Below are 12,835 nucleotides of genomic sequence, written 5' to 3' on the forward strand. Positions count from 1 at the left end.
TTCCATGAGGGTACAAACCAGGTGGTGTCCTAATCCCCCTGACCTACAGCCTGCTGGGAAGGGACTTAACACCTCATTTTTAGGTTTCTCCCTAAAGGTCATCTACTGAAGACAGTCAGGAGAACAGCTGCCTGGGACACATTCACAGTAGGTGAGCACTAAGCCCAGGATGATACAGCCGTATACTCTCATGCTTACCAAGTGAGGCTATACAAATCTTGGATGGTACAAAACCTGCTTAGCTGGAAATCCCAGGTATTTTTTCAATGGGCCTTCTAGACCGGATTCTCTGGGGTGAGAAGTTGCAAAGCACAATCTCGCCTAATCTGTGAGCCTTCATTGGGACTGATTTGTACTAAAAATAACATCCAGATATAATTAGGAAAGGTTCTCTCCTCTGCCACATCCCTGCCAGACAGAATTAACACAATTGCTATCCAGAAAGCACACAGACATTGCTTTGAACTTGCAAAACGCAGAATCTAAGAGAGGAGAATTCACATTATGAGAGATATTAGTTCATGTTCTTTAGAAATTCCGTTCCCCTAAGCATTACAAATAGACCTCTGTAGTAATAGGTCCAACGGTAGTAATTTAGACTCAGTGACAAAATCCTGTGCTTTCCGGCTTCTGATGTGTTTATTTATGCCAGCCCTAGTCTCTGGTGAGTTCTCCCGCCCTCTCCATTTGTGCTCAGAACTTCTTGAGGTTCAAAGATGACTTTCACAAAACCCTCCCTGGGATTGCTTTGCTGCTCCCGCAGGCCCCTTCCTCCTCTGAAAACCTAATGGCACTTCCATATTCCGTTTTATCTGTGTATCTTCAAATCTCCTCTCCTATATGGTAAACTTCATGACACATGTTTTTCTTCCTTTTCTCATTTCTCCAGTATGTATTGTACTGGAGAGACATGCAGTAGATATTTATAGAAATAATTAATGAATCAACTCATGAATATAGAAGCGAATGATATTTAGTACAACTTTTTGGAATCCCTATAAAGTAGGGTGTGCCAGTATATTTTGGGGATGCATCCCTAAGTATATAATTTAAATTCCCTGTGTTTCAATGTATCTATTTTTTCCCGGTCATTTTCTTAGTAGAAAAAGCACCACCTGCTGTGTATTTATTTAACTAATTAATTAAATGATTAATGATGTCCTAAGTGTCTCTGCAGCTCCTCCTTCTTCAGGCTGGCTAAGTCCCATTCTTTTGCCTTCCATTTCTGTCCCTGTGCCTTAGGTTTTCAGCTGTGAAATAGGTCGGTATGTTACCTCACTGGGTAGGTGCTGTGAGGACTGAATAATACAGTACTGCAGAAATATTTGGAAAACTGGTAAGTGCCAGGCAAAGTGATACTGGACTAGGAACTTTTCAAACCACCGTTAGAATGACACATTTGACCGCATGGGAGAAGACAGCACCATAGAACAAGTTCTTAGTCATAATGAGCTCTAGGGAGGTCATGTGCCTTGAGAGTTGAGTGACGAACAGGAAAAGAGCAGGGCTAAAGAAATTTCTCCCATTAATCATGGTACAAAGAACAGAGCTCTCCTGTGTATCCACTTAATCAAAACAGCACACCTTCCCTCCAAAAGCAGCCTATACCTAAAACACACAAGTGCATTATTTCAAAGTCACAGGAGTTACTGTCCAGAACAAGACAGTCTATTTTAAAATGAGTAATGTGCATTTCTTCCTGGAAAGAACAAATCAATACCCTTCAGTGGGCCCAGTGCCACATACCAGCCTCTGCACAGTACTTTGCCTTTATCCAGAAGGAGGGGTGGAAACATTTGCTTTTCATTCCCTCCCACTGGCATTTTGCCCCAGTGGGAGCACTTCCCACCTCTCTCTCCTCAAGTCTGAGGTGAAAGAAGCTCACCTCCCACAAACACACATTATACATTTCAGCTGTGATGGGCACTCTAAGGGCAAACATTTTCTTCTAAACACCAAGCAGACTTTTCCAGATTAGTCAGAGGTACAATTGTTCGTTTTGTAGAATCAACTACAATCCTTTGTCAGTTCAATTCCATTCAACTGAATTTTCAGATCAATATTTTTGAGCTTCTACTAGGTATCAGACACTGTGCTAGGCACTTTCCATAAATTATGTCATTTAATTCTCTCATTTTATAATAAGGAGATTGATATCAGAGAAGTGTGTGTGTGTGTGTATGCGCAAAGCCACACAATTGGTAAGTGGTGGAGCTGGGTTTTGAACCCAGGTATGTGTAGCTCCAAAACCCTTGCTTTTAACCATTAGGTTCTATCAGTTATTTGTGTTGTGCCAAGCACTGCATTAAATTCTAGAGACGTAAGAATGAATCAGATTTGCTCCTTGTCCTCCAGAGAGACTAGTATATTATCTTGTCTCTCTTACCTACCTTTCATTTAGTGTTCAATGGATAGTCCTACTGTGAAGTGGAAACTGCAGAGCTCTGGAGCTTAAGATCTTTCCCAAAGTTGGGTTAGTAGGTGACAAAGTGGGAATCCAAACCCATGCAATCTGACTCCCCAGTCCACACCCCTAACCACTGTGCTGTCTTCCTCCCTGCAAATATTTGTAAACAGATACTCACCCAAGGTGTGATAATGTCTTTCATAGAGGTAAGTAAATGCATAATGTAACTGAACCATTGCTTGGGTCAAGTGATCAGGGACACCAGATATAGGGTTTAAATAATGCCACCAAGGGAGGTGCAAAGGTGAGAAAAGCATTCCATGAAGCAGGCCTCCAAAAGAGCAGGAGGATATATCTGTGTCCATCATGCACAGTTCTCACTTTGGTCTTATTCAAAGTGATACAATAGTCCAGCATTGCACAACAGTCTCCCAAAAGAATGGTTTGGTTTTCATTTCTTGTTTTTTTTTTATTATTATTTTACTTACATTCATAAAGTGCACTAATCTTAAGTATAAGCTTAATGAAGTTTTACATAGGTATATACCCATATAAATACCACTCAGGGTAAGATGTAGATTATTTCCACAGCCTCAGAAGGTTCCTTCATGCTCCTTCCCAGTCCACACCCATACTCCTCGCCTGAGATAATCAGTGTTCTCACTTCCATCACCTCTATTGGTTGGTTTCACCAGTTTTGATTTTGCATAAAAGAATCATAAAATATATATTCTTTTGTGTCTATTTTCTTTTGCTCAACAAAGTGTCTCTAAGATTCCTCAATGTGGTTGCGTGTAGCAGTAGCCAATTCTTTTCAGGGCTGTCTCATTTCAATTGTATGAATATACCTTAATTGCTCATGTATTTTAATGGTTATGGACATTTGAGTTGCTTCTAGTCTTTGGATATTATAAATAAAAGTACTATGAGCATTCTTTGACGTATCTTTTGGTGGATATGTGCTCTTATTTCACTTGAGTATATACCAAGGAGTGAAATTGCCAAACCAAAAGATATATGTATGTATATGTGTGTGTGTATACACACATACACATATATATGCATATACACATATGTATAGCTTTAATATGTGTGGTCAGAATGTTTCCCAAAGTGATTGTATTGCTGTATATGACCACCAGCAGTATATGAATGTTTCAGTTACTCCACATTCTTACCAACAGTTGATATGGTTCAGTCTTACCATTTAAAAAAATCTTTCAATTTTGAAATAGTTACAGATTCAAGGAACCATAATCAAGATGTGGAACTGTTCCATCACCACAAAGACTTCCCTCATGCCACCTGTATACAGTTATACCCACCATCTCCCCACATCCTTTGGAACCCTTGGCAATCACTGGTCAGTTCTCCATCTATGTTTTTGTCATTTAGAGAATGTTATATAATTGGAGTCATACAGTCTGCGACCTTTTGAGATTGCTGTTTTCACCAATTTTCTTTATTGTTTTCTGTTTTCAATTTCACTGACTACTGCTTTTAACTTTATTATTTCCTTCCTTCTGCTTGTTTTGGGTTTATTTTGCTCTATTTCTAGGTTCTGAAGGTAGGAGCTTAGATTATTCATTTGAGACCTTTCTTCTTTTCTAATATATGCTATAAATTTACCTTTCAGCACTGCTTTAGCTGTGTTCAACAACTTTTGATATTCTTTGTTTTCACTTTCATTTCATTTAATGTATTTGTTATAATTTCTCTGGAGACTTCCTCTTTGACCACTGGAACACTTAGAAGCGTGTTGTTTAGGTTTCACATGTTTGGGGATTTTTTGGTTAGCTTTCTGTTATTGATTTCTAGTTTGATTCCATGGTGGAAAGAGAATACATTCTGTATGATTTCAGTTCATTGAATTTATTGAGGTTTGTTTTGTGGCCCAGAATATGTCTATCTCAATGTATTTTCTCTGGGCACTTGGAAGTAATGTATATTCCACTGTTGGTGGCAGTGTAAATTAGTTCAACCATTGTGGAAGACAGTGTGGCAATTCCTCAAAGACCTAAAGACAAAAATACTATTCAACCCAGTAATCCCATTACTGGGTATATACCCAAAGGAATATAAATCATTCTATTATAAAGACACATACTTGCATATGTTCATTGTAGCACAATAGCAAAGACATGGAATCAACCTAAATGCCCATCAATGATGGACTGGATAAAGAAAATGTGGGGCTGGCCATGGTAGTTCACGCCTGTAATCTCAGCACTTTGAGAGGCTGAGGTGGGTGGATTGCTTGAGGTCAGGAGTTCGAGACCAGCCTGGCCAAAATGGTGAAACCTTGTCTCTACTAAAAATACAAAAATTAGCTGGGCGTGGTGACACACATCTGTAATCCCAGCTAACTGGGAGGCTGAGGCACGAGAACTGCTTGAACTTGGGGAGGTTGCAGTGAGCGGAGATCACGCCACTGCACTCCAGCCTGGGAGACAGAGCAAGACTGTCTCAAAAAAAAAAAAAAAAAAATGGTACATATATACACCATGGGATAGTATGCAGCCATAAAAAAAAAGAACAAGATTATGTCCTTTGCAGGGACATGGATGGAGCTGGAGGCCATTATCCTTAATGAACTAATGCAGGAGCAGAAAACCAAATATCACATGTTCTCACTGATAAGTGGGAGCTAAATGATGAGAACACTTGACACACAGAGGGGAACACCACACACTGGGGCCTACTGAAGGGTGGAGGATAGGAGGAGGGAGAGGATCAGGAAAAATAACTAATGGGTACTAGGCTTAATACCTGGGTGACAAAATAATCTGTAAATAAAACCCCCATGACACAAGTTTACCAATGTAACAAACCTGTGCTTGTACCCCTGAACTTAAAATAAAAGTTAGAAAAAACCAACGGAGACTCCCCATCCCCAAATAACAAAAAGACAAAAACAAAAAAGAAAATAATGTATATTCTACTGCTCTTTGGTGGAGTGTTCTATCAATGGTGATTAGATTGTGTTGGCCGATGGGGTTGTTCTTTTCTATATGCTTGCAGATTTTTTTTCTAGTTGTTGTTCTATCAATTGTTGAGGATTTTTCTATTTCTCATTTTAATTCTGTCAGTTTTTGTTTCACATATTTTGCAGCTCTGTTGTTTTATGCATTAGGATTACTTTGTCTTCTTGGCTATTTAGCCCTTTTATTATCTAATGTCCCTCTCTGTCCCTGGTCATTTTATTTGCTCTGAACTTTACTATCTTATATTAATATAACAAATCCTACTTTCTTTTGATTAATGTTTGCATGGTATATCTTTTTCATCCTTTTACTTTTAGCTTACCTGTATGATTAGATTTGAAGTGAATTTTCTTGTAGACAGTATATAGTTAGGTTACATTTTTTAAAAATTCATTTTGCCAATTTCTTACTTGGTGTATTTAGACTTTTGACATTTAATGTAATTATTGATATGCTATGGCTTGAGTCTGCCAGTTTATTTTTTATTTTCTGTTTGTTCTCTCTGTTTTTCATTTCTCTGTTTTTTTCTCCTGTTTTTCCCCCCGTAGGTTACGTGAACATTCTTTAGAATTCCATTTTGATTTATTTTTGTTTTTTATAATTTGTGTTTATTTGATTTATTGTGTTATGGAGTATACCTCTTTGAATAACTTTACTATATTGCATATATAACTTACTAGATCTAGTGTCAATATTTTTTATCAGTCCAAGTGAAATGTGAAAACCTTACTTACCTTTGTGTCCCTTTACCTTCCCCCTTTTATAATCGTCTTAAATATTTTCTCTACATACATTGAGAACTACACTAGTCTGCTCTCATGCTGCTAATAAAGACATACCCAAGACTGGGTAATTTATAAAGGAAAGAATTTTAATTGACTCACAGTTCCACATGGCTGGGGAGGCCTCACAATTGGGCAGAGGGCGAGTGAGGAGCAAAGTCACGTCTTACATGGCAGCAGGCAAGAGAGCATGTGCAGGAGAACTGCCCTTTATAAAACCATCAGATCTCATGAGACTTATTGACTATCATGAGAACAGCATGGGAAAGACCTGCTCCTGTGATTCAGTTACCTCCCGCTGGGTCCCTCCTATGACACGTGGGAATCATGGGAGCTATAATTCAAGATGAGATTTGGGTGGGGACACAGCCAAACCATATCAACCAGTCAATGTTATAATTTTTGCTTTAACTGTCAAACATAATTTAGAAAAGTCAAGAAGAGAAGGAAGATCTATTGTATTTACCCATATTTTTATTCTATTATTATTTCTTCCTCTCTAATGTTGCAAAATTTCCTTCTTTTATAATTTCCTTTCTGTCTAGAGAATTTCCACTAGCTATTATTTTGGCATAGGCCTACTGGTGACAGATTCCTTGTTTTTCCTTCATCTGAGAATGTCTCTGCTTCCCCCTTTATTCTCAAAGGATATCTTCACTGATATAAAATTCTGGATTGGCAGTTCTTCTTTTTTCTTTCATCGGGACTTGAGAAATCTTGTGACACTTCTTTCTGGCCTCCTTAGTTTCTTGTGAGAAGTCTGCTCTTATTTGAATTGTTTTCCCCCTACAGGTTAGGTGTCATTTCTCTCTCACTGCTTTTAAGATTTTTACTTTGTCTTTAATTTTCAGAAGTTTGACTCTAATGTATCTTTCTGTGAAATTCCTTGGGTTTATCCTGTTTGGGGTTAGCATAGCTTCTTGGATATGTTTATGTCTTTTTCCAAATTTGGAAATTTTTTAGCCATTATTTCTTGAAACACTTTTTTAGCCTGACCCTCTCTCTCCTTTCATCTTGAGACTGATGATACAGATGTTACATCATTTGTTACAATTCCACAGGTCTCTGAGGTTCTATTCATTTTTTTTTCAGTTGATCTTTTCTCTGTTGTTCAGATTGGGTAATTTCTATTGTTCTATATTCAGGTTCACTGATTATCTGTCATCTAACCTCTACATTTTGCTGTCAAGCTCATCTCTTGATGTTATTCTACAATTTTGGTTATTGTATTTTCAGTTCTAAAATTTTCATTTGATTTTCTTTGTATTTTCTACTTCTCTGCTGAGACTTTCTGATTTTTATTCATTTCAAGAATGTTCATAATTGCTTCTTAAAGCATTTTTATAATGGTTTCTTTAAAATTCTTGTCAGATAATTGTAACATCTGTGTCATCTCAGCGATCATATCTGTTGATTGTTTTCTTGTTCAAGTTGAGACTTTCCTGGTTCTTGGCATGAAGAATAATTTTGGTTGAAAGGTGAACATCTTGGTTATTATGTTATAAGATGGTGGGTCTTACTTAAATTTTCTGTTTTAGCTAGCATCTCTTGACATCACTCTGGCAGAGAGAAGGAGGGGTGCTAACTTGTTACTTCCAGGTGGCACTACAAATCCAGGCTCTCCATTGGCTTCCAGTGATACCTGGGGGTGGAGGAGGGACTTCTGATTACTGCTGGGTTGCGGTGGGAATTCAAGTTTCTTCCTTACTAGGCTTCTGCCCATATAACTGTGACTGGAAGAAACAAGAGTACTTTACTGCTCCCCATGTAGCCTCCATTGACACCATGGGTGGGAGGCCTCATGACCACTGGGTGGTGGTGAAAGTCTTAACTCTTCATCAGGCCTCCTCTGATACCACTCCAGTTGCGCAAGGGGTGCCTCATTACTGCCAAATGGAAATGAAAGTCCAGGTTCTCCACATAGTCTTTGCAGACACCAGGAGGTGGGTGAGCAGAAATGAAAGTCCTCATGTGGCCTTCTCTGACAACACCCTGGTGGGAGAAGGGGGTTTTGTAGTGCCTTGTTACAGGCTGGCAAGTGTGGAAGTATGGGTTTCCCATTCACCATTTGCTGATGAAGATGGGGGTAGGGGCTGTAGTATTTTCTATTGTGTTTACCTGGAGTAGAGCAGTTACTGTCTAAAAGTTTTCTGTCCTTCTAGGCTGTCCCTTTCCTGGTCCTCTGGTTAGAGAAGGCAGGCTTTTCTTGTCTGCACCCATTGGATTTTCCAGTTTGTTGGCTTCTCCAGCATCCAGGCTGGTACATTTGTGGCAAAACAAAATCGAACAAAAAAAGAAGGAATTTACCACTGTGCTGTTCTTCAGGCTCCAAGGCCCTTAGTTCATCTACCGTCTTCTCTTTTCCACCTTTCTGGGTCTTCTAATATTTGTTTTATATATAATGTCCAGGGGGGTTTAGCTGTACTTAGTAGTTGAAATAGGGAAAAATACATTTATTTCATTTTTCTGAAAACAGAGGTCCTTTCTGAATGCTGTTTCATGCCATTTTAGCGTTCTGGGGTTTTCCCTCAGGGGCTGCCATGGTGAGGAGAGGATTTGGCAGAGGAAGATGTCAAGTGGCAATACTCTGGGAGCCCTTACCTATGATTTAGTACACCAGCTTTGTTGATTTTATATACTGGGGTTCTAAGATCTCATGGACAAACAGGTTCTGCTGCTTAAAAGAAGTTAGAAATCAGTGCCATAAACTATTGAAATGTCCTCAAATTCTAGCATTTTAGTTTCCAGACTATCTCTCTCTCACTGTCTTTTATGCCTGAAAGAAGTGCAAAAATCTTTTGTCAAAACCATGTGTCTGTGTTTTTAATTTGGGCAACATGGTAGCTATAACCATATGCCATGAAAGCAAAGTATCTAGGAAAGTTTCAGATATTTGCACACCTAACACAGATGTTTCATTTTGCTGTTCTTTCAGCTAGTGGGACAGAGGAAAGGATTCAGCATCTGGGGGCCACATGCCTAGATGTGAGTCTTAACTAATCTCTAGCTATATGGTCTTATATGAGTGACAATTTCTCAAAGTTTCTATGTTCTCATCTGAAAACAGGGATGATAAGAACTAATTTGTGTGATAACTTATTAAATGCTAATGGACCATACAAAAGACACTTACTTAAAGGGTTGACCTCTGCAACACTGTTCAATATAATAGCCACTAGCTATGTGTGGCTATTGAGCATTCGAAATATGATGAGTGTGACTGAGGAATTTAATTTTATTTAATTTGAATTAAAAAATGATTATTGATTCAGTTATTGAAAAACTTTGAAGTATATTTGGAACAATTTAAGTATGTGTATTTGGAACCCCTTGAGTACGGAACAACTATAAATGTTGTGAATCTAAATAGTCAAGTATTTCTGATGGAAATTTTGTGTCTGAGTTGTGTTGTGCTGTAAAACACACTGGATTTTGAATACTTAGTATGAGAAGAAGAATATAAACTATTGGTAATTTTTATTATCAATATTTAGTACATGTTGGAGTGATATTTTAGAAATATTGGAATAAAATATTTTTAAAAGTGATTTCATTCAGTTCTCATTATTTTTTAAAGTATGGCTACTAGAAAGTTTATAATTATATGTGTGGCTTACATCATATTTCTCTTAGACACTGTTCCTCTAGAATGACCATCATATTACATATGATGTGGGTAAATAAACATCATATGCTTTTAAATTTGGTGTGACTGAGTGACTCCTTCAGATAGTTTTATCTGCTTGAGCTATTAAAATATATTTTCTTAAACAACTGAGCACTTGTGGGATATGTAGAATTTTTACCTAAAAGCTGACTGAGGTTGTAAAAGAGAAGCTCCTCTCATTATTGGTGGGAATGTAAATTGATATACCCCTTACCAGGTGACCATTCATTCATTTATTCATTCAGGAAATGTTTTTTGAGCTTCCACTGTGTGCCAGCTGCTATACTGTATCTGCAGACACAGGTGTAAGCAGATATGAGATGCTTGCCCTTCTAGAAGTTACTGGATATAAGGAACAACTCAGTGTTAGGTGTGCAAATATCTGAAACTTTACTGAATATTTTGCTTTCATGGCATATGGTTATGGCTACCATGTTTCCCAAGCTAAAAACATAGACACATGTTCTTGGCAAAAGATTTTTACACTTTTTTCAGGCATGAAAGACAGTGAGGGAGATGTAGATTGGGAGCCAAACTGTTGGAATTTACTAACTACTTGGAAAGTCAGTCACTGGAAAAATAATTACAAGAATAGTCATTTAGTTGCAATTGTGGTAGGCTCTACAAAGTTAAAAATAGCCTTAAAACACTCTTAAAATGAGCATGCCATTTGAACAGAAACTTTGCTCTTGGGAATTTATCTTAGAGAAATATTCATGGATGTGCCCAAAGATACATGTACAGGAATGTTCCCTGATGTGTCAAAATAACAAAAATACCTAGAAACAACCCAAATGTTCAACAATTTGGGATTGGCTACCTAAATTATCTATTTGATGGAATACTACACAGTCATTTAAAATCATGCTGAGAGAGATCTTGAATGACTTTAAAGTGTGATCACAAAAGCAATACGTGTACTATGATTCTGATGAAATAAACATAAATGCATGGAAAAGTACAAGTGCAATCTTCATCAACATGTTAATAGTGTTTATTTCTCTGGTGGGGTTACATGTGACTTTTTTCTCTCCTTTGACCTTTGTGAAATTTCTGCATATCTTTTACAATGAACATCTATTAATTTGCTATTCAAAAAATTAATATGTTTTTGAAAAAATAAGCTGATTGAATCAGTCTGAATTTTATTTCATAATTTTGTTGAATTGGGACAGAGGAGAGGAAATGGAAAATGGGAATGCTAGTCCTATAGGATTTAATAGTTAATAAAAATTTAGACCATATTTAGTCTATATTCATTGCTTATTTGAAACAATTAACATTAAATCAAAAGGAAATTGAAAAGAAATGAAAAAGCAACCTCAGCAACCTGAGTGGAACAGGAGATGAATGTTCCTTCTGTGCTTGAGTTTGTCATCATGAGCCAGATTTCTCTGCACAGTTCACTTTCTCAGGAGCCACATTTTGTAAATTCAGATGCTTCAGAAATTCACAATAAAGGTGTTTAATCAAAGCTTGGATTCGACCTATTTCAAAGATTAAAGGTCCCTTTCAACAAAATGGAGATTACTTGAGGCTTATAAATAAGTTACCAAACAAGAAGCAGCCTTCATTTTTCATTGTCTGCTTGATACCACTTGGCTTATCCTGTGTTTCATAAGAGTAGGATTTTGGTTTTCTCCCATTTTATCTGTTCTTTGGGCTGCTCCTTCCATTGTCCAAGTAAAAAATTACACAAGCCTGTTCAGAATGGAGATTTCACTATATCACAATCTGCCTGGAGTAGAAGTCTTCATATGCAACTGCCCTGAGGACTGTCTTATGCAATAATTCAGCTTCCTTCCCTCAGATAAAAAATACTTGTATTTAAACAGTGACTAAAAGGAGGTTGGTAGCACTTAAAAAGTGCCGGTGCAGGAAAGAATGCCGAAGGAATCAGGGGAGGAAAACTTAGAATAACAACCAAACCCAAACCAGCTTTGCTTTCCTAACTATTGTTTTAATGAAGATAATAGACATTTGTAATTGCATGTTGTGTGCACCATGGTGGAGAGATAACTATGGGTCACTGCCACAAAACTGACTTCCAGGGGTTTTGAAGAAATGTCCAGTGAATGGGGACAAGGACCAGTGAAGAAAGGTCCTGAGGTCCTGGACAAACAAAAACAAGCCAATAACAATAGCTGCTACATTAATCGAATGCCTACTTTGAACCAGACGCTGATCTAGGCATTTTAAATAAGTTATTTCACATAGTCCCATATTTATTGGAGGCTTTGTTCGTTTCCTTTTACTCTTTTTTCTCTAAACTTGTCTTCTCGCTTCATTTCATTCATTTGATCTTCAATCACTGATACCTTTTCTTCCAGTTGATCGAATTGGTTACTGAAGCTTGTGCATTTGTCATGTAGTTCTCGTGTCATGGTTTTCAGCTTCATCGGGTCATTTAAGGACTTCCCTACACTGGTTATTCTAGTTAGCCATTCGTCTAATCTTTTTTCAACATTTTAAGCTTCTTTGCAATGGGTTTGAACTTCTTCCTTTAGCTCGGGGAAGTTTGATCGTCTGAAGCCTTCTTCTCTCAACTTGTCAAAGTCATTCTCCGCCAGCTTTGTTCTGTTGCTGGCGAGGAGCTGTGTTCCTTTGGAGGGGAGAGGCGCTCTGATTTTAGAATTTTCAGCATTTCTGCTCTGTTTTTTCCCCATCTTTGTGCTTTTATCTACCTTTGGTTATTGATGATGGTGACGTACAGATGGGATTTTGGTGTGGATGTCCTTTCTGTTTGTTAGTTTTTCTTCTAACAGTCAGGACCAAATCTACGCCTGATTGGTGTGCCTAAAAGTGATGGGGAGGATGGAACCAAGTTGGAAAACACTCTGCAGGATATTATCCAGGAGAACTTCCCCAACCTAGCAAGGCACGCCAACATTCAAATTCAGGAAATACAGAGAACGCCACAAAGATGCTCCTTGAGAAGAGCAACTCCAAGACACATAATTGTCAGATTCACCAAAGTTGAAATGAAGGAAAAAAT

This window comes from Rhinopithecus bieti, unplaced genomic scaffold, assembly GCF_001698545.2.
Source record: "Rhinopithecus bieti isolate Rb0 unplaced genomic scaffold, ASM169854v2 scaffold_58, whole genome shotgun sequence".
Taxonomy (NCBI): Eukaryota; Metazoa; Chordata; class Mammalia; order Primates; family Cercopithecidae; genus Rhinopithecus; species Rhinopithecus bieti.